At 39.0% G+C, this 20,962-nt stretch overlaps 1 long non-coding RNA gene across 1 annotated transcript in view; it reads left to right on the top strand.

The window, feature by feature from the left end:
* Window positions 1–7,158, top strand: part of LOC124104996 (uncharacterized) — a 42,212-nt gene extending 35,054 nt beyond the window's left edge. Inside the window, exon 5 of the long non-coding RNA XR_006855576.2 lies at window positions 4,123–7,158. This is a non-coding gene — a long non-coding RNA (uncharacterized LOC124104996). The remainder of the gene's footprint in view (window positions 1–4,122) is intronic.
* The last annotated feature ends 13,804 nt before the right edge of the window (window positions 7,159–20,962 follow it).

The following is a 20,962-nucleotide window of genomic DNA, read 5'->3' as shown; positions in this document are numbered from 1 at the left end:
AGTAAAACAAGCTTAAGATGGGAGGGATATATTTATTTGTCTTTCTTTTAGAATAGAAAAAAAAATGTGTTTTTCTTTCACCAGAAAGAAATGTGAATAAAGAGAGGTGTAACTTTTTGTTTCATTCTTTAAAAAATATTAGTAAAACACAAGTATTAATTTGTGGACCCCAAACCCCCCTTAAATTACAATGGAACTTTGTATTGTGTAAATAACTTAGTGTGTGTGTGTGTGTGTGTGTGTGTCATATTATACTTGAAATATTTTCCTGTGACACAAGAGCACTATTTGGTGTAAAGCCCTATTTTTTTTTGAGTGTGTATATTTCTCCCTAACATTTTCTTTCTTTGGAATTAAGCATTCTCAAATGTATTCCCAGGGGAATCTGGAAATGTTGGTACATATCCATTTGGCAGTTTAGGGATTTGTTAGAGTGTGGGAAAATTCAGAGGTTATTTTCAGGTTAAGGCATCTAAATATTTCTTTCTAGGTCCAGAACACAGCTTGTTTTTAAACTGTAAAGACACTGTAGTCTTGGTGCCCTTTTAAAAAGGAAATTGCTGCCATCTTTAACTAAATAATGTTTGAAATAAATACCAATTTAGAAAATTAGAGAATTTTTAAAATTGCCTGTTGGTTTTTATGTTTCCTTAGGCAAGCAAAGTTAAAGAACTATTAAATAAGATGGTTGTAAAGGTAAATCCATGGATATCATAAACAAACCTTTTTACCTTTTTCTTCACTATGAATAGGGGCTTTAGCAGGGTGAATCTCTGCTCCACCCTGGGAAATAACTCCAAGGCTTTCCTCTGGGGCTTCCTGAACTCAGGGTGCTGCCCATTCCCATCACAGTTCTCTCAGCCCAATTGTCTGATAGGTGGGGAAAGACCCAGAATTCAACTACTGCAAGGAAGGGGAAATAGTGCTGTGTACGTGTACGTTGGTTACGAAAAGGCTGCTGTTTTCATGGTTCCCATCAGCCTTCAGAACATTCCCCATATTCCTTCAGCCAAGGGAAGCTGGATCCATGCAATTCTAAATATGCTACTCCTGTCTAGATGCTCACTGATCAAAAATGTGGTCAGGTGGGGTGACTACATATTTCAAGAGTTGCCAGCATATACATTCAACTCATGTGTCTTACGTATAATCAACCACGACTCATTCCCTGAGCTTTGAGGTGAGACAATGAAAATAAACATGATATACCAACATATTCTTGGCACATACCATGAATTAAAATATTCACATTTCAGAGTTGGACTCCTCTTGACACTTTTACTCTTGACACTTTTACTTTTATCCACACTTTCTCTGGCAATAATAAATTCAGTAAAATTTATCCAAGACTATATTTCTTCCATCCATTCCTTCCTATCCACTGGTACTGCTAAGTTGTTGATTCATCTACATCATCTCTTACCTGGTCTCTTATAAAATCCTGATAAACAGTCTCTCTCACCCTTCAAAAATGTGTGTGTATTTACAGTACTTCTGTGACTAACAGTTTTCTATTGTTCATCGGCCCAAATCATTGATTAGAATTCCTCCAAATTTGGGTCTTTACCTATGTTCCCTGCCTCATCTCTGTTAATCTCCCATTGCTTGTGCTCCTACCACATAGAACTGTCTGTAGTTCTAGGGCTTTTCCTTCTGTCCAGAAGTGATATATAAAATATTTAAAGAACAGAAACCAAGCAATCAGAACATGTCCACTTAGAACATGTCCATCTTAGGGCACCCTAGCACCTTGACCTTGAGTCTCTTCCTGGGGAACTTGAGCAGATCCTTCACACTGTCTATGGTGGAATAGCAATTGGGAAGGGGCTGGATGTGAGGGATAGTGTCATTTAGAAAGGATTATTGACTTTATTAACTTTTTCAGCTATGCAAAGACAAGTATTTGCACAGCAGAAACCATTTACAGAACCTGAAATGAACTTTTATATTTTTTGAGATAGTCTGGAAAACCCACCGCTTCATCTCTGGTTGCTTCATAAATAATTTGCCTACTTCTCTTACCCAAGTTTAAGCCACAGGAGACAACCTTTCCTACCACCTCTCACATAGTCCCACCAGCTAATCAATTTTTTAACCAGGCTGATCTTTTTATTTCCATGCTGACTGAGAAACATTATGTCCTGAACTGACCTGAAAGTATGAGGAAAAGTTCCAGTATCTTCTCTAATAATAATAATAATAATAATAAAATACATCCTTTTCCTTAATCCAAATCACAGTTGTGCGAACTCATCATCATAACATCATTAAAGAATTGTTAGCAAGTTGCTACTCAATGCAAAATGCTAAACTGGCCTTGATAGGAATCTAAAGAAGTAACATGCCTCCATGAATTTAGAGTTGAATGTGGAGATAAGATGTGAATAGCCAATTAATAATGTTGATCCAGCAGTAAATTATGCACTGCTATCCACAGTCCTGAAGAGGAAAGGGGAATATGTCTCTCTCCCAGGAAGGTAAAGTTTCCTGGAGGAGTTGGGGGTATTTGCAGAGTTTCAGCCTTGGCCTAGCAGGAGAACCAGCATATGTGACAGACAGAGAGAACACAGGGCAGGCTAACGCAGGGCCTTGATATTGAGATGAAGCTAGAATTGTAACTGTGGTCAACCTGCCAAAGGAAGTGTACCAGGAAAAGGAATCTGGGGAAGGTCCCTTAAGTTTTATTAAGCAAAAACTTAACACAATCTAAGTAGCACTTTAAAATATTATGCAGTAGTAGTTAGCAAGTAGTATGTGACATAATGGAGCCAAGTATTAAATTTGAGTCTAGTTATGCCACTTTCTAGTTGGATGAGCTTGGACCAGTTAACCTCCAAGTCTTCATTTAATCAGCTGTAAATATTAAACCATTAATTCCTCACTCTTAGGGCTCTTATGAGAATAATATTTTGCATTTATGAGGACTTAATATGGATACAGTACTTAGCTCACACTGTGCTAAGTACTGTACCCATGTTGTCTCATTTAACACTTTTGTTTGCTTTTTCTTTTCATTGTATAAGATATACATAATATAAAATTCACCATTTGAACCACAGTTCAAGGATATTAAATATATTCACTTGTTGTGCAGCTATCACTGACTGCCACCCAACTCCAAAATTCTTTTCATCTTGCAAAACTGAAACTCTGTATCTCTGAAATAGCACCTCCCATTCCCTACACTCCCCAGACCAGAACACCCGCCATTTGATTTTCTGTCTCTAAGAATTTGACTATTCTAGGTACTTTGTATAAGTACAGTCATCAACTGTTTCTCTTTCTGTGACTGTATTATTTCACTTAATGTAATGTCTTCAAGGTTCAGCTGTATTTTAACATGTGCCAGAATTTTCTTCCCATTTAAGGTTGAATAATATTCCACCAAATGCCTTCTATCACTGTTTTATCATGCAAAAATCGGACTTAGAGAAGTTAACTTGCCCAAAATAACATAACTGATAGGAGAAAGAGCTAGAATTTGGATGGAAACAATCTGATTCCATAGCACATCCTCATTTTCCCTGCATATCCTACATCCGGTAGGTCCCTTAACCCACCACTGCACCTGGAAGCATAGGGGAAGGGGGAATTGCAGGAAGGCATTCTATTGTTTTCGATTATCTAGCACCACAGCTTATCCTGGTAACATAATTTCTCTTATTTATTTTTATTTTTTGGTACTAGGAATTAAACCCAAGGCTAAGCATGCACTCTACCACTGAGCCACACCCCCAGCCCATAATTCCTCTTTTCTTTGGAGAACTCTTTCTATGATTGTACCAATTGTACATTTCCTCATTCAAAGGTCACAAAGGTATGTTTCCCAGACCAGGCCAATCAGAGCCATGTGTCTAGGTCCCCATAGTGAGTGATTCAGAAGTGGCACTTGGTTGCAAGCAGAGTTCTCTCTGGTGCTCTAAGGAAGTTCTGACCCAGTAGTTGTAGTTGACCATTTAAAAAGCTTAGTGGGGGGACCGCAAGGGAGATGAAGACCTGAGCAACATCCAATTCCCTGGATCTAGACATGTTTGCAGTCAGCTACCTGCATCAAGTCCCCAGAGATGTGATCCAATATATTCCCAGAGAAGTGATCCATTCTGAGATGTTTTTGTTTTTAAGGTAACTGGAGATGAATGTCTGTAACTTGGAAAAAAAAGAAACCTGACTAATATACAAGATCAAAAAGGTCCTCATGGGAATGGAAAGGAAAAAACTAACAAGAAGTATTGTGAAACTGTGTGATGTGAGGAAGAGGGAAAGGTCAAGAGTCCTTTTGAGGTTTGGCTACCTGGTGACAAAGCATAAAGCTTTTACTGAAAAGGTGGAAGAAGTTGCTATTTTCAGTAGAGTTGGAAGAGAAAGTTTCCAAGGCTCCCAGGAGTCCAGAGCACTAGCCAGCTTCCAGAGGTAGAATCTACAACGTGACTTGTGTCTGCTAACCCCTTCATCCTCTTCCAGAATCGCAAACTCATGAAAGGGCTCAAGGTCTGATTGGAATAGGCCTTTTGGACTCTGGCCTTTATCCTCTGTTATGGTTTAGATATGAGATATTCCCCAAAAGCTCATGTGTAAGACAATGCAAAAAAGTTTAGAAGTGAAATGACTGAGTTATGAGAGTTATAACCTAATCAGTGCACAAATCCTCTAATATGGACTAAATGGGTGGTAACTATAGACAGGTGGAGAATTGTTGGAGGAAGTGGGTCACTGGGGACATGCCTTTGGGGTTTATATTTTGTCCTAGGTGAGCAGAGCTCTCTCTGCTTCCTGATTGACATGTCATGAGCTGCTTCCATCCTCAGTGCCCTTCCACCATGCTGTTCTGGGTCACCGTAGGCCTAGAGCTATGGAATCAGTCATCTATGGATTGAGACCTTTAAAACTATGAGCCCTAAATAAACTTTTCCTTCTTTACGTTGTTATTGTCAGGTCTTTTTGTCACAGTGACAAAAAAGCTGACTAAAATATCTCCCCAATTCACTCACTAACCTAATACGAATTTTCTTTCCAAAAACAATTTATTCAGTAATATGTTCATTCATTCACTTAAGACATACTTGGTGAGTGCTTACTATATGTCAGTTACAGTGGCAGGTGCTAAGGATACTGTGATAAGAAAATAAACATGGTCCTCTACCTTCAAGGAGTTTATAATATAGTGGAGAAAACAGATGCAGGAAGGATTTGTCACACAAATGAATATAAATAGAAATAGTCTGAAGTTATGTGAAGAAAATGGAGTTTCTTAAGAGGTGTCTTGGGGAATATAATTTAGATGGAGGAGAGTTAGGAGGATTACTAGGGAACTTTTCTGGGTAGCCAAGTAAGAGGTGGGCACTGAAATGAAAAAGAAAAGTAGAAAACCAGAGAAGTTGGTCTTATCCACCCTTAAGAAACAAATGATTCACCCATCAGGAATGTGAGACCGGGAGGCTTCAAAGTGATTTCTTTGAAGTGCAGCCACACAAGCCCTTAGAGCAGAGCTTAGCAGAAAAAATAAATAAATAAATAAAAATAAACCAAGGTAGTATAGGGACCTCTCAGCCTGTTCCCCAGTCACCTCTGGATGACTCTACTCATTTACTTATTCATTCACTCATTCAAGAAATATTTATGGAATACTCACAGGTGGGAGGTATTATACTAAATGATGAGGATTTGGGAGAAGACAATCTCCACCCTATCTCTCAGCATGAGGGCAGAAGCTTGGGTAGGCTCTTCCTCAAAGGGCTCCAAGAATCACCTTGGTCTTCACCTTACAGAATCTGCTAGACACAACCACATGCATATGTTTAATAAGACTTTTATGCCCTCCCCTCTAGCAGACTGGTATTTTTCTTTTGTAACTCAGGACAACTACACCTAGTCCTCCCAGAAGAGGCAAAGGTTCTTTACCCACATAAACTAGGGAACATGGCAGACTGACACCAAACACAGTGTGGCCGCCCAGTCCCTCCAGATAAACATAAGGAAAGGTCATCCAAACACAGGAAGACGGCCGCCCCCTTCCCTTTTCCTTTACCCCCTCCCCTTCCTCCCCCCTGGCTCCCTTATCCCCAGAGGGTGGACCCAGCCTTTCCCAGAGTTTATTCTGAGAGTTCGAGCTCCCACAGTGGAACGTGCTGCGGACATGGGAATACAACAGCTCGGCCAACAGGGAAAACCAAAAATATAAACTGAGATACTTAATAGATTTCTGCTCCTCCTCCCAAATTGCGGCAGAAATGTCTGCTGGTATTGCTTTTACTGAGCTCGGTATAAGCCAGCCCTTCCTAAGAGGAGGTCTTCTGAAGTTTATTGCATTTGCCAGTGAACATTTTGTACAGAGGAAAATTAAACTCTTTCTTAGGATTCTCAGTGCCATTTGCTTGATCCGCTAAACAAATGCAACAAATGTTAGGAAACAAAGGCCAGAAAGCCTTGTATCTCAAACACTGGCAATCGAGTTAAACATGAATACAAATAACACTAAAACGGCAGGGGAAAAAATTAGAAGGCTAAATCTGCTTCAAATTCACTGTTGGAACCCTGGACCCATAAATAGGAAGTCATTTTATCTTTTACTGTCATATTCTGACCCAAACAGTGGTAAGAACAAAGTTTATGCTCTCATCATTTTGGATTTTACTTTCCATTTGAGAGGGGAAAGAATGAATAGTCCAGGATTGTATACCCCAATGATTATAAACCAGCATTTGTGATGAAATGTTTAGTACTAATTTCAAAACAGACCCGTGTTTGAAAGCAAAGCATAATGGTGACCTTTCTCATTAGCTGTTGCTCAAACAAAGATATGTTCCAGCAATATCCGATGCTTCCTTCCTCCTCGGGCCTCCACCCAATGCAATTTAAAACACTTGTGTCACATCCAAACTAGAGCTAAGGATGTAATGTGGCTGTTTCAGTAACATTGTGTTTATGGTTTGTTGTTACTTTCTAAGTTTTTTTTTTAATGTTTTGTTTTCACAAATTTATTATCATGAGTTGGGTTTGCAAGATTAACTGTGTGAGACCGTATAGATGAACTCGTTATATACATATTCACTCTTCTGTTTCTCCAGCTCCCTATTTTTGTGATGAATAGCATCATAGGTTCTTAACCATAGGACAGAGATTTATTTCTCATTGCTCTTTGGTCAGTGTTTTTATGAAACTTTGTAGGCAAAAACAAATAAAAATGAAACAATTTTTAAGGATCATGTGTAGTTTGTTTTTTGTTAAATACTATGAACCAAAATAAACACAAATCTAAGGAAAGAATGTAAGGAAGAAACAAGGGGGGGGGGGTTAATACAAGTAATCCTCATGTTTGTCATGGCTAATGTTCCTGAATTAGGTTGAAAATGATCAAAGTCAAGGTGATTTTCCCATAGAATAATAAACAATAAGAATTTTGTTATTTACCAAAATTTTTATGTCCATCTTTGTAGAAGTGACCATAAACAGTGCAACTATAAATCATATAAACCATTTATATTTTCTACCATGGGCATAATTTTGTAAAAGAAAAAAATTGAATTCATATTACTTTAAAGACAATTTGACATATCTATACTTGTGCAGTATAAAGCTTTTAAAAGTATATATACCTCATAAAAAGAGTTAAACACCCCGCAATTCTGTGAGAGTGTATTTGGGATGGTACAGTATCACAAACTACTACAGCAAGAAATATTTGGAGTGTTGATATTTGGTCGGCCACATATTGTGTCATTTAACCCTTATAATAAGCCAGTGAAGTTGTTTTTAGCATTACTATTTTAAAAGTGAAGAAATGGTGGCTCATAGGAAATAGCTTTCCTTGGGAAGTGGGCTAGCTCATGTGGTGGAAATTTGGAGGTAGAGCTGCCCTAGCCTGACTTGATTTAGAGGTTCACTATATTATCTGGACCCCAACTGCAATGTCCCTAACATTTTTGCAGTTCTGCCCCTTTCTGCATAGTCATTGCATCCTCAGCCCAGCTCCTCTCCAGCTGCAGTGACTCTAGGCCTTCCATTGCAATTCCACATAATCTGAAGAAAGGAAGATTGCATCCCAGAAATCCCCCAAAAGCCCCAAACAGGTTGTGTCACATGCCAGCTCTGGACCAGTTTTTGAGATCAGGGAGATGAGTGACTGAATAGCTTAATTTAGTCAGGCACTATCTGTTTTTCCTTAACATGTTACTAAGAATAGGGAAACCTCCATTTCCCCAAAGAAAATCTGGGCACTAGTCAATGACTGTCCAATTAAGAGTTGTCATGGGCTGGGGTTGTGGTTCAGTGGTGCACCTAGCATGCACGAGGCACTGGGTTCGATCTTCAGCACCATGTAAATGTAAAATAAAGATATTGTGACTTAAGAATAAATATTAAAAAAAGAGTTGTCATGAAGGTTAAATAATATGGATATACAACAGTTTTCATGGTGCTCTGACCACTTAAAGACTCAAGAGTGACTGCTATATTTGTTGGAAGCATCACTAGAACATTGCTTTTTAACTCTTGTTAACAATGACATGGAATTTCAAGAATTGAATATGTGTGATAAAAAGTACTGAGACTTTCAAAGAAACTCATTAGAATATCCACATATAATGAATATCCTCACACAAAGCAGTCTTTGAGAGTCTGAGTTTTCACATGCTGCTGCCATGCTCACCTTATTGTTCCACCTGTGCAATAGGTATCTGCTGCTATTGTCCTCTCAACACCTCTTTTTGATTTCAGGAAATTTCCTCTCATTCATGTCTTTTGACATTTGGAAACCTTGTTCATTATAGTGCTCCTCTCTCCTCCGGGGGTGGTAAAGCAAACCAGGTCTGGCCAAGCAGAGTAGACCATTCTCTTCTCTGCATCCATAGTGATGAGATTCAGAGTTAACCTGAGACCTAAGCAAGACCTGTCACAGTCCTTCCAGGAAATTTGGTTTATGGACACTGGGAGAGTCTCTCATCAGCTGCCATGAAGTGGGCTTGGAGCTGCCAATAGCCATTTTTTTTTCCATATGGAGAAAGCCTGTCAGCTGCAAAGAGAGGGTAAGGAACAAAAACTTCTAATAAGTCAGAATTGAAAAAAAAAAAAAAAAGGAAGTGCCAGCATGATTCCTGAGGGAGTAGGGAGCTTGAGATGGGAGAATTTACTTCTCTGATTTCTTCCCTGAAAGGTCTTCTTGGGTTGATTGTTTCTTCTGGCCAAAGCCTTGTCTCCTCTAGACAGCCCTCTCCTTCTAAGTTCTGGTAATTGTTCCTTCCCCATATCCTTTTGAATCTAAGTTAATTGTTCCATTTTTCTTGCCCCAGTGTACTCTACAATTCCTTCTTGGTTCTGTATACTACAACTACACCACTATAAGTTGTTCCTTCTTCTAAATTCTGATGTGGAACTCTAACTCCACATATATGGATTTCCATATTAGAATTAGCATGGGCATTTATGATGACTTACACATTCTCTCTTGCTAATGGATTCGCTGCATCAACGTACAAAAATGATCAACTAACTTCAAAGACCCCTAAAGTATTTTTTTTTCTTGCTATATTGTTTAGGCTGGTCTCAAACTCCTGGGCTTCAGTGATCTTCTTGCCTCAGCCTCCAGTGTAGATAAAACTACAAGAATGCACTGCCACACCAGGCTACTAGCTTACACTCCTGATTACATCCTAAATCTACATCTTGTTATTATTTTGTAATCACAGTCTTCTTATAAATGCATACTTTTAATTGCATTAAAGGCACTAAGCCCCTTAACTTCTTCACTCCACCCCCAATTTCTTGGCTTCCTTTCGTTTTCATTTCCTTCTTCAGGCAGCTTAAAAACAAGATCCATTCTTTCCATCTTTCTCTTGCTTAAGACCCTGAATTCCATCCTCCTTCTGCCTTGTTCTTATACATATTCATCTGGAAAAATTCCAAATCATGAGTCAATCCAACTATTCACCTTCTCTGTGTCTAACACTGATGAAGAGCAACAGATATTTGTACATAGTGCTGCCACTCAGCTTTTAAGATCTCCAACTTCACCTCCAATCCTCCTACTCAGCATCTTTGCTCTTCTTCTTCAGCAATATAATTTCAAAGCTTCTTCTTGAACTGAAAAGAGGGGTATACCTCTCTTGCCTATTTTCTCACTGTAACACTCTCCCAAACTCTTTTAGTCTCATGTTTTCTTCCATAGTTGCTTTCTTCTTTTCCTTCACCTCCTTCTCCTTCTTCTCCTGCTCTACCTCATCCTCCTCCTCTTCTTCCTCCTTCTCCTTCACCTCCCTCTTCTCCTCCTCCTTCTTCATCTTTTTGTTTGTTTGTTTGTTTGTTTTTAACAGTGTTGGAGAACAACCCCAGGGCCTCACACATGCTAGGCAAATGCTCTATCACTAAGCTACCTTCCCAGCCCAGCAATAAATTTTTAATTTCTTAATATAATTGAATTTTTGCCTTTGAAATATTTGGTTTTTCAAAAAGGCATTTGACGCTGTTGCCCACTTCCTTCTTGATATGTCAGTTTTGCCTTCTAGAATAGCATTATCTTCCATTTTAGGACAATATTCTCTCCTCTTATCACATTCATGTTGGTATTTCCTCGGGGTTCCATTCTTGTTCTTCGTCTCATTCTCCACTTCTTACTTTGTGCTCCTCTCATTTAGCCTTCTTTTCAGCTTATCCACTGCTAATTGTCACTGGCTTGAACAACCTATACACTGATCTTCCCTAAATCTAGGGGTCAAATTATAATAAGTTCTAAATCAGTATATTCAACTGTTGAGAATTTTGATTGCGTGACTGACCAATACCCACAACTCAAAAGGGTCCAAATTAAATGATTAATTTTCTCCACCCTGCTCTCTGCCTAAGTCCTCCTTTATCAAATGGCACCATTTTCTACTTTCCCAGTCACTGAAACCCAACTCTGAAATCATCTTTGGTTCCTAACATGAAGCCCTTTTTGATTGTATTTCCCAATAGTTCTGAAGTCTACTCATACTCTCTATTCTTTTTTTTTTTTACCTTATTTCTTACTTAGAATGTACCAATAGATTCTAACCAATCTCTGTGACTTTAAAATACCCATCTCCTCTACCACCAATGGAATGATGATTCCAACACCAGAGTCTTATGCTACTTCCCTTCTCAGGCCCTTCAGTAAGCTCCATTGTCTCGGGGGTAGACTCCAGGTGCATTAGCATTGTGTCATAGTGCAATTTCCTTTGGTTGAAAGGAACAAGACTCTGCCTCTGAAAACTCAAGGAAAAAGAGGGTAGCTTATTGGGAAGATACTGTAGAAGATCATAGATTTAAAGAAGGAATTGAACAACCAACTTCCAGGAAGAACCTGAACTAGCACTGCTCTGAAGATGTGAAGACCTTGGCAAGGACTGCCACCTCTCTTGTGCTGACTGTGCACTGTTTGTGGTGGTTCTTCTCCCTAGGGAGTTGTCATTAATGTAACTCAACCTAAAGACTCCCAGCCCTTGTGTCCCTCACTTTACGTTTCAATATTGCCAAAAATAATATTTTGATTGGCCCAGTTTGAATTAATCATTCCACTTCTAGATTCATGGGGTGGGGGAGACCATGGCACAGGCATGATCATAAGGAGCTCCCTTTACACAGGGCGTTCTCAGGGAACAGAGAATCACTGTGAGCTGACAATATATCTAATTGCTATTCTCCACATTCTGTCCTTTCTACTTCTCAATTTTCTTTTTTTTTTTTCATGATTCTTCATAATCTTATTTTCCAGGCAAAGTATATGTTGCGGACTAAATGTTTATGTCCTCCCCCAAAGTCATATGTTAAAGCCCTAAACCTCATTGTGACTGCATCTGTAGATGGAGCTTTTGGGAGGTAATTATGGTTAAATAAGGTCATAAGGAAGTATGGGACCCTTATCTGACAGGATTGATAGCCATTTAAGAGGGCTATCAATCTTTCCCCCATGTAAAGACATAACAACAAGAACAAAACAAACAACAACAGCAAAAAAAAAAAAAAAAAAAACCCAGCTGTCAGGAAGCCAGGAAGAGAGCTCTCGTCAGAACCTAACCAGGCTGGCATCCTAATATGGGACTTCCAGCCTCCAAAACCATGAAGAAATAAATCTCTGTTGTTTTGGCCTCCTCTATGGTATGCTATGGCAGCCAGAGCTGACGAAAACTGTACAACTTGTCACCCCCTGGAATAAGTCATGCTTTTCTACTCTCCTGTCTTTGTGGCTTTGCCTTCTCACCAGCTGCTCCCTGAGGTTGAAAGTACTTCTCTTTCCCATTATATCCTCTCTCCTTCTTCATCTACCAACACTCACTCATCAGTTAGGAAACATCTTAAAGATCATTTCCTCCAGAATGCCTTTCTTGGCTCTTCCGAGCTGATCCCATATTCTCTATCCACACATCCATAGCTTCCTGAGCTTCACTTTATCACAGGTCTTATCACACGCTATTGAAATTCCTTATTAACTCTTCTACCTCTCTTACTAGCTTGTGAGATCTTTAAGTTCAAGGGCTGTATTATTATTATTATTTTTTAATCTGGGTCTATAGAGGCAAATATAGGAGCTGAATCATCGCTAATTCTCAGCATATACTTTTGGAATGAATGACTTGAGACTCATGACAGCCTAGTTCCACACTCAGTGCATTTGATAAAGTGCTCTCTCCAACTTCAGTTCATGGCCTTTTGACACAGCTGATTGTAAATATATGACTCTCACTCATGAAATTATGAACAGCTGGAAGACAATTATTTTCATATTTTATTTTTGTATCACCCATGCTATCTCCCTCTGTGCTTTGTACATGTTAGGTAGGCAATAATTTTGCTGTTGTTGTTAAAGACCTAAGTATGTTTGACAAAAAAGCTAATGCACTCTAAGCCTTTATTAACAGATGTTCAGTGTGAAAGAGTTTGTACTCCTAATGACTCTTAGGTGGATCAAATTGCATCTGAAATATTATGTTCAATTCTGGGCAACAATCACACATTCCTTCCTTCAACAAATGTTTATGAAGCTCCTATCCTATGCCAAGCACCTTTATTCATTGCCCAAGGCTTGGAAATCAAAAAGACATGTTTGAATCTTAGTTTTGCCACTTACAATGTGCATCAATTAGGATAAACTAGGGTTTGCAACAGAAACAATCTGAAAAGATTAGTGGCTTACCACATCCCAGTTTTGTTTCTTATTCATGCTATGTGCTCTTCATGGACGGAAAGAGGCAGGCTCCAGGGCCCATTTGGAACACTGTTGGTTTCATGGAAGACAGAAAGCAAAGCCAGCCATGCACTGGCTACTAAAGCTACTGCCAGAAATAAAACACATCATTTCTGCTCATAGTTCGTATGATCATGTCTGAATTCAGAGAGGGGCAGATAAGGGTGGGCAGTAAAATCATCTTCACACTGTATGACTTAACCTGTCATGACCACATTTTATCATCTTTAAAATGATAATAGCAACGTCTGCATTGAAGACTGAGATTCAGATTGCAAAATAATGTATGTAAAGCATATGATATGTTGTAGCCTGTCAGGTGATGATAGCTATTTCAGTTTAAATTCTATTAAAAATTTTAAAATCCTGATATTCAGCACAAGAAATTACTGTAAAGCTTTCTAAGTACTTCTGAGTAGAGTAAGTTAGTTTTCTCTTTCTTTGAATTTTTTCTTTGAAGATCCACTTAAGCTGACTGAATTATGTTTACAGGGCTGGCTTGATGTTTTTCATCTCTGCCTTTTGACACTTTTCCCGAATCAAAGAAATCTGTACAGAATTTTTCATATTCAAAGTCTGTTTTTGAGACAAGATTGTAAGCAATTGAGTATAGGACCATGTTTCATGATTTTTTTTGCATCACTGGAAACTAAGACAATTCCTCACCCAAGGAATATTTCTTGGAACTGATAAGAGTGTTTGGAAATAAAATTGGGACTTTATGTTATTTTACAGTGTCCATTGGCTTTTCAAAGTTATTTTTTTATGAACAGAATGCCTTCATTTTATTTGTCTATTTTTATGTGGTGCTGAGGATCGAACCCAGTGCCTCATGCATGCTAGGCAAGTGATCTGCCACTGAGCTACAGCTCCAGCCCTAGAGCTATTTATTTTTAAATGTATCTTTATTTGTTAAATTTATATGTCATTTTCTACCAAATAATGTCAGGTCAAAGAAGGTGATTGTCTGACTTGGCAGATAGATCCAGAGTTACACAAATCCTGATAATACCACATCTAGACTCATCCACTGAAAACTAAGGGGAACAATAATTTATTACTTTTTTCATTACTCTTCTTAGAATGGCTAAAAGAAATTCTATATAGAGATAGTTGAAAATCCTTTTCAGGATGGAACTTATTTGGGTTCTTTTAAATATTTAGTAACCATGTGAGTTATCAAATGTGATTTAGAAAAATAATTATGCAATTGGGGGCATTCTCAAGTAAAGAATTTGAAATAAATATCTTCCAATTTAACCCTCTTAAGATACCTCCTTTGAAGTGAGACAGGAGTGATGTTTGGGAGTCACATGGGTGGCACCTTTCCAGACTTCTCTAAACCACTCAGTCCTATGAACCATGTGTGCAGGGCAGCCAGGTTATTCCTCAGCACTGACGTCCTGTGCAGAGTGTTGTTGGTGATTATGGGATGCTTTGAAGATAGAAAGCAATGATACCCAGGCTGCCATTCAAACTAATGGCCAGCTATTTGTTACAAAACAGAGAACTCTCCATATTTGTAACCTCATTAAAACGTACTCCATAATAGTAAGCATCTTACAGAGTTGACATCAGGGTTTGGAAAGATGCTTTTATGCATTCTTTTATTAAGCTTAAAAAAAAAAGATAGCTGACTGCTGGTCTGTGTCTTTGCCAAACTTTTTAATATGGTATTTGTTCATAACACTCTAAATACTAAGGCCTAAACTGTGAAGGGATAGAAAAGTGAGGGAAAGACCATGTCCCCCCAAGGGAAAGTAGATAGACACCCTCCCTTACAGGGAGGATTTGAATTAGCTTTGAGTAATTTAGATTTACTCAGATCCAATTTAATTAATCAGATTTAATTTGATTCAAATTCACTCAGTTCTAAAACCTCAATTTTTGTCCAGACAAGCCATATGGGGAGGAAAATTATATTAATCAGATTACACATGGCCTATTCTTGGTTCTTCTTCTGTATGAAGCAGTTTATAGCTCTCTAGGCTGCCAGACTTGCCCTCTTGTCACCCACGAGGAAACTGCAGGGCCCTGGATGTTCACGCAGCAGAGGTTAGAGGTCTCAAAAGATGGTAGGTGACTAAGACCTCATTCCGCCCTCTTTCTCGTTCTCTTCTCTTTCATCTTTATCAACCATTAGCAAAAATTGGATCATGACTCAGTGGTTCCCAAACCTTATTGGATTCGAAGTCAAAGTTCTGGGCTCTAGCCCAGATCTACTGAATCAGATTTTGGGGGTGGTAGGGCCAGGAATCTAGGCTGTTTAAAGTTTCTTGGTGATTCTGATTATCTTCCCACACGGTGTAGAGAAGATTGCATGTTTATGGGCCATCTTAGTCTTTGGCAATTGAAGAGATCTGATCAGAATCACAGCTCTCCCCACCACCATTCCACACTGCCTCCTATCCATAGTACCCTGTGCTGTCATAGATATTGAGGAATTTAAGCCTGTGGACACAGAATATTCCATGCAAGCACTGAAGTGCTTCATAATAATGACAGTCCTAACCATCACATCCCCAGGGAAAAATAAATCTTCAGCAATGCTGCCAAAGATGCACCTATTAGAATTTATTTTCACCCACTCTGGCTGTACTCCATTCTACTATTTAGACTCTTTAGCATTTGTCCAACTTCATGTAGCCGGTCCCTCGTTGATTTTATCCAGAACCCTCTTCCCTTGAGTGCTTGTAAACAATACCTGCCCAAGGAGCTCATTTAAAAGGAGAAGCTTATGTGCACATAATTCAAATTCTACAACCCCCAGTGATAACGCTATTATGTGTGATTGCAATTCTCTAAATTCTTTCAACTTATTTCCTGCCACCAGAGTGACGAATGCTTTGATATGTTCCTGAATTTCTGTGATGCTTTGCCATGAATTCCTGTAACTCGTCTCACTGATGGAGTTGATCTCAGGGTTAGCTTTAAGTGCTGGGCTGTTCCCAGAAAGAGCAGCTTCAACTGTACCTCCTGCTTTGTGCTTGCCCAGCATGATATGATAGCACAAGTGCACCAATTCCTTCCCTATCTTGCTGTCATTTTGGGCAAACAGAGAGATTTATGTAATTTTAGAAAATCACATATTCTCATTTTAGAAAGGGAGTTGAATGTGTATGTGTTTATGTCTATCTGAATATTTTGCAATGCATACGTGTGGATGCACATTGTATGTGTATATGTGATATTAAGGTACACATACTCAAATACACTATAAGACACAAAGATTCCACTATTTTTTGTGTCTCAAACAGCAGTACCATGACTGTTTCTGTAACTAATATCAAAACAGAGTATATCTGTTACTTGTGTGAGCATAATTAACCCTCCAAAAGGTTGAAATGGGGTCTCGGAATATGGCTCAGTTGGTAGAGTGCTTGCCTTGCATGCACAAGGCTCTGGGGTTTAATCCTTAGCACCACAAAAAAAAAAGTTGAAATGGTTATGTTAGTAGAAATCATTATTCAATCTTGGGAAGTGATTCTAGGAATTGGAGACTGTTGGAGGAGCTGGTATAGAAGGACAGAAGGGAGGACATGAGTCTTCTCTATCTACCTTGCTAATATATCACCTGTAAGGTAATTGACAAATCCAGCTCATCTTCCCAGGTTATAGAAGAAGAATGGGCCTTGCAATAGTTTGAAAATTGATTGTAGTTTGCAGAAAAGAATCAGGATAAGCTGGAGGCATTCTTTCTCTCCTAAAACGACCTTTCCTCAAAAAGAGCAGCAGTTGAACCTGCTCTTTCTGGAAACAGCCCCCTAAGTTGTCTTCTCTTATTTCTTATTTCCCTTGCTCTAGGGTAAAGCATTTCTACACTTATTTTTCATGTAGTAAATATGCTTAATATAATGTTTATCATTTTAATCATTTGTAAAGTGTCCAATTTGGTGGCATTAAATTTCTGTATTTCTTAATGGTGGATTCCATGAGTCTATCATGTTTTTTTTTTGTGTCTATCTTATGTGGCCTATGAGAGAGACTAACTAGAGGGCACAAATGAGAATCCCAGAAGTCCCCAACCTTTCCATCTTCCTCTACATGCTACTTGACCCACTTTTCAGGGGCCCCGTGCTTGCAAAACAAGTACATCACCACTGAGCTACAACCCTTGCCCTAGTTCTAGAGACCTTTATTGTGGGAAGCTTACCTACTAAAGATTATGGCAGGTTGGCAGTAGAAAACATTTTTTTTCATTGTTGAATGAATAAATAAATGAGGGCCAAATTTTAGCACAGGCTAAGAACTGTGAAGGTACAAGGGCAATTTGAAAAACAGTATGTAATGGGTGGATGTGGCCAGGATATATTCTGGAAGGTAAAAGTAAACTGCTATGAGACAAAGTTGGAACCAGATTATGGAAACCTTGGCCCAAAAGAGCACTTTCTACCTCATCCCCAACAGAGTGAATAGACAGACCCTGAAGGGAAGACTATGGGGACAGAGAAAGCCCAAGTCAACACCTCCACCCCAAAGAGGTCCCTTAGGGTGTAGAGTGGGAATGGCGGTAGGGGTGGAATCTAAGAATTAAGACAGAATTTTAGACCAAAGCAGAGAATCTACGGACACATTTAACAAGTCACAGAACAAGGAAGCAATGGTGTATGTCCAACCAACATAGACTAAGGGCCTTCTCAGGCCACTCCCCGTGGCCACCCAAGTGGAATAGCTGCAAATACTGTCTTCATGAAGCTTCATTTTACTTTGAAAGATAAAGTTAAATTAGTAATTTGGATACAATTTGAAAAGTGCTATAATAAAGATTTTGTGTTAAATGCAATGGAACATAGTGGAAGGAGAGATTAGTTCCACTCCTTAGGGGTCAGGAAAAGCCTCATAGAGGAGATGACATTGAAATGTAGGCTTTGAAGTAGAAGCTCGTCAGAGAAGTCAGAGAAGAGGGGCAGGGCCATCCAGGCCTAGAGCACTGCACAGACAAAGGGACATGAAATTGCATGGCAAGTAGCACATTGCTTCATACTAGAAGCAGCTGCCCACTAATCTGTGTAGAAATACCAATACTGCTGGAGATTAACCATCTGGAGCACAAGCACAGCTGCTCTTTGAGAACCGCTGTGTTCATGGACATAAAGAAACCATGAGAAACAGTGAACCTGGCCAAAACCATCAGAGAAGCTAGAGAGCGGGACATTGCTGTCCAACACCCACATGAACATTAGCCGGATAGATGACAAGTTGTCAGTCATTATTTCGAATCCTTACAAGTATTTATTTATTAACATTATCATCAATTTATTCTATGCATCAGAAGTATTTTTCCTAATAGTCATTTAAATCACATTTGTACATTTATCCAATAAATTTGAAGGCAATCCTCTTCACTTCATCTCCTCTAAGGCCCATGAGAAACCAAAACTGAACTGGGAGTGCTACCAGGTGGGCCGGCCAAATGCTTGGAGCTATATTCATGGACAGTTGGGTTGATCCAAAACCCATCTTTCCAGGCCGACACACATACTTAGTAATTAAAGTGGGGTTTTTATATGGCTTTAAATATTTTAATGTGAATATGCCCTAAAGGTCCTCAGCAGAGTTGGTTTAATAAACTTAATAACCAATTAAGACACCCTCAACTTCAACCTCCATTAGGTTAATTGTTTAATGAGTTTCAGAACATCTCGCAGGACATTTCTTCCCTAGACATGTGAGAAACACACATGCACACACATATGCCAGGTATGAATTTTAATCTTTGATTTGCAAGGTACTAGCTGTGCAACTTTGGGAAAATCAGAGAACATCTCTGAGCTGCCTTTTTCTTCTCTATAAAAGAAAAGATTTAGACAAGGTTTTCAAAGTTCCTTCCTGTTCTTGACTTTTATTAATATAACACATGAATGACTGTTATCAGTACAGGGAAGAAGAGGTTTGTAACCTGCACATAACGCATTGTGCCTGTGAGTGAGTGTGTGTGTGTGCATGTGTGTGTACATGTGTGTTTAAATGAATCTCAAACAACCTGGTGTCTTTATGCAAGTAACAACATTGGGGTTGGATATATCAGTGTACATAAAGTTTCCTTGAAAGTTTCCTTATTAACTAGCCAATGAACAGATAAACTTTGTAGACAATCTGGAGTTAGCAAGTTGTGTTAGTTTTCCCAAAATTCTGTAGCCCTTTTGTTCCTAAGGCTTGAATGGCTTTCCCCTCAGGAGCTACACCTTGGTGGACCCATCAGCAATTGAAGGAGAAAAATAGCTCTCACTAAGCTGCAGTAGGGATCTTGGGGCCAAACAAATCACCACCCCCTCCTTTGTCCTTCTATTCGCCCATCACCATGACCGGCCAATACCACCGTGGGAAACTGACCTAGGTAGGAAAGGAGGAGAGAATTATAGAGAAAAGGAAGGAGGAAAATTTAAAATATTATCTGCTTCATTTTCTACAACTGAATGAATGGTCCTTCTTGTCAAGAAGACTTGGAGAGGATAATCTCTTGTTTTGTCCCTTCATATTAAGACAAAAAAGCAAAAACAAAAATTCAACATACAATACAGTGTTAATCTGATCCACCTAGTGCCTAGAAAGACAACTGGTACTTACAAAAACAACTACTTAAAATATGTTTAAAATACTAGTCAGAGGGACATTTGCCTTCACCTTGAGCAGTAACGTAGGGTACCATGACCTGCGGGAAAACAAGGTCTGAGCTGTCCCATTCAGTACAGCCAAAAGTTGTTTATCCAAATCCATGACAAATCCGCCTTTCAGTTTCTTTGAGACACTGCCCCCTCCCTCTGCATATTCAACTCATCTTTAAGAATGAGAAGTTGGCACACTTTCCAGTTTCCTCGGAGCCTGATCTTCCCAGAAGGGCAACATTATTTTACTTAAAGTTCATTTGAATTCCCAGAATTTCAGAAACATCCATATTCAAATGTTCGAATAAAAACACATTCCAAAGTAAGATGAATTAAGTGCACTCTGCTCCAAATCTGGGGTACTCATGGGGAAAGTTTCTGCTGTGGTTGAAAACATGCTTTCATTTTCAATAAGTCATAAAGGCCTCAGGAACAATTTCGGGGTCATAGCTATGGTAGTTAAACCCATTGGCCTGTTAGGGCTAAGACACTTAAGTCATAGGGTATTAGGTAACATTAGCTGATCCTTTACAATGCTAGGGAACAGGATGTCAAATATTACAGAAAAGAAATTCAGGAAAATGCAGAATGAGAACCTTTTCTTAGAGAGGGCTAAGAAGACTGCCAAACCCTGCCCATTCTGAACCTGGAGGCAGGAAGAATCTTGTTTTGTTTTGCCAGGCTTGATTTATATACAGGTGCTGGGTCTTTTACTATGTGAAGCATGCCTGAAGTAATCATGCTGGCGTGATCCATCCAAGATTCACATTTTTGTTCTGTTACCTAGAGAGGAACTCCTGAACATTCTTCAGTGTATTAGAGCAACAAAGTTGACTCCCACACAACAACCTGTCAAACAAACCAGTGTCCTTATATGGTGGAGATGGGAAGGTGGGGAACTGTGATAAACATCCCTACAACCATTTACATTTTTTTGTTGCTTCTTGGTAAGATGTTTGTAAGTGTAGTCATGGAGATAAACACAGAATAGCTGACTGGAAAGGTTAAAAGCAACTTTAGAAATCCTCCTGACTAGCATTTCCAAACATAGTTCATGCACATTAGAAGCACTTGTGGAGTTTGATAAAAACTTAGATTCTCAGAATCTTAAAAAGGTATTGTCTAAATCACAAATCACTAAGATCAGGATCCTAGAATTCTATCT

The sequence above is a fragment of the Marmota monax genome, unplaced genomic scaffold, assembly GCF_021218885.2.
Source record: "Marmota monax isolate L192 unplaced genomic scaffold, Marmota_monax_Labrador192_F-V1.1 WCK01_AAM20220418_F8-fsc00070, whole genome shotgun sequence".
NCBI classification, from domain to species: domain Eukaryota; kingdom Metazoa; phylum Chordata; class Mammalia; order Rodentia; family Sciuridae; genus Marmota; species Marmota monax.
The sequence above is the reverse complement of the archived record's forward strand: the minus strand, read 5'-3'. Positions and strand labels throughout refer to the sequence as shown.